Here is a 2264-nt window from a genome sequence, read left to right on the forward strand (position 1 = left end):
CTGGGTTTGAAACCAGCAATACCTGAGAAAAATAATCTAATAATCTTTCACAAAATATGTCCCGATGGGACTGTGAGTTTGCCGTTGGTCTGTTAACCACAGACTAGATTGATGGTTCAAACCTCAAACCCAAAAGCCCAGAACAGGAGAAAGAAAGGCTGTCTACTCCAATAAAGATTTATAGTTTCAAAACCCCATCACCGTGACTGGGAATCAACTAGATAATGATGGTTAATTTCACCTAGTTATTACTTGTAGGGCTGCCAGCTGCAAGGTATCAGTTGGAAGCCACCATCTGCTGTGCAGGAGAGAGGGGGTTCTCCCTGCTCCCATAAACAGTTACAGTCTCACAAACCTATGGGGCATTTCTACCCTGTCCTATTGGATCTTTTTGAGTCAGCATCAACTTGATAACAGTAAGTTTTGTTGTTGTTTAGGATGTAAATATTACAGTCCACAAAACCCCATGGGACAGTTTTACTCTCTTATTAGGACTGAAATTAATTGTAATCAGTTAGATGACTACAGCATTAGATAAACAAATAGTGAGACAGAAAGAGCGATCAATGCTTTCAGTTGCCATTTAGTTTATTCTAACTCATGGTGACCCCATATATGTCATGAATAAAATGGTATGACGCATACAGGGTAGCTATGAGTCAACTGACTCAATGGCAGGGAGTTTGATTCTTTTGATGGTATATATGCCAAATCATAGCAATCCTGCATAGAGTTTCTCCAACTTTAAAACTATATAGGATCAGAGAGTATCATCCGTCTCCCAAGAAATATCTGGTGGTTTGGAATCACCAATCTTGCTATCAGCAGCCTAATGATTAGCTTATAGCCCCATAAAAGACAATGCCTTGAATTCAACAAAGACTGAAAAACACTGAAATAAAGAAATACGCTTTTAATTGAACATACTTTCTGAAAATTCATAAAGTATACCCAAGAGAATAAACATACTAAGTGTTTAAAATTCCTAGACTATAAAAGTTTTTAATAAACCCATGTTCCCTTTGCCCACTATAACTTATTGTTTTCGTCTTTAAATAATTAACTCTTACAAGAAAATCAGAATTAACACTGGTTTAGAGAATGTATTTTAGAAAACATTTTTATCTAAACATATGCTTAACACTTTTTCCTTCACCTTTACTTTTAGTAGTCTAAAATGATTTTTGTTTCTCGTTGTGTAATCTGTGGTAATTTTTCTCATAACATTTTCCCACAATCAACACCAAATCTAAGAGCTAAACATTACCAAGAGCAAGAGAACAAGTGCTAGCACAAAATTTAATTCAAATACTGTAAATTCAAATTACATATAAGCAAGTAATGGTCTGTTTCCAAAGCTGACACCCACCCTGGTTCTCCATTGTCTCTTTCTTTCCAAAGATGTGGTCAATTTGATTCCGATGTACTACATCTTGCAAAATCAATGTATATGAGTGCCATTTATGTTGTTGGAAAAGGGTTATTTCCAATGGAGAAATTGTTGCTCAATCTTACAAAATTTTAGCATGCAGTCTTCATCTTTTTGTCTGTCACCATAGTTTTCTACTGTTGATCTTTCTTTTTTCTATTTTTGCATTCCAATCATTAGTGATTATCAATACATGTTCACCGCATAGTTGATCAATGCTAGATTGAAAAAGTTGATATACTCTTCAGTTTCCTAAAACTTGGCATGATGGGTAAATTTGAATAACCATATTCCTTCTAGAAGTTTGGCTACTGACCAGCCTACTATCCAAACATCAGCATAGTCCTTCTAGGTGTTTAACCAGTACTCTACAACTGACAGCACTTAATTTTCTACCGTGAATACAATATTGGCATAGTAGACCATATGATTGTCTTATTCAAAATGGCCAACACGAATCTGTTTTAGTTCAATAATACCTAGTATATGTGTTTTCAAGTGATTTATTTTTTATAGCTTTCAGTTATCCCTGATTAATACTTGATTTTTACATATTATTATTAATACTAATGCTTTCTGCTGTTGCTTCTCAATTCAAGTTTGCCAATCAGCAAGTGAAGGTCCTGAAAGCTTAACTCCATCTAGTTCACCGTAATGGTTTCTATTCGGAGGAGACAACTCTACCCTACTTATATTTTGATGCTTTTCAACATGAGGTGCTCATATTCCAGCACAGTATTTGACTAATGTCTACTGCTATTCATATGTTTCACTGCTATTATTAAAAACGTACATCACCAATTCCTTCTTCAAAGTCTGTGTTATCTGAAAGGTC

This window comes from Echinops telfairi, unplaced genomic scaffold (assembly GCF_000313985.2).
Source record: "Echinops telfairi isolate 266 unplaced genomic scaffold, ASM31398v2 ScPeMD7_7468;HRSCAF=8506_0, whole genome shotgun sequence".
Classification (NCBI taxonomy): Eukaryota; Metazoa; Chordata; class Mammalia; order Afrosoricida; family Tenrecidae; genus Echinops; species Echinops telfairi.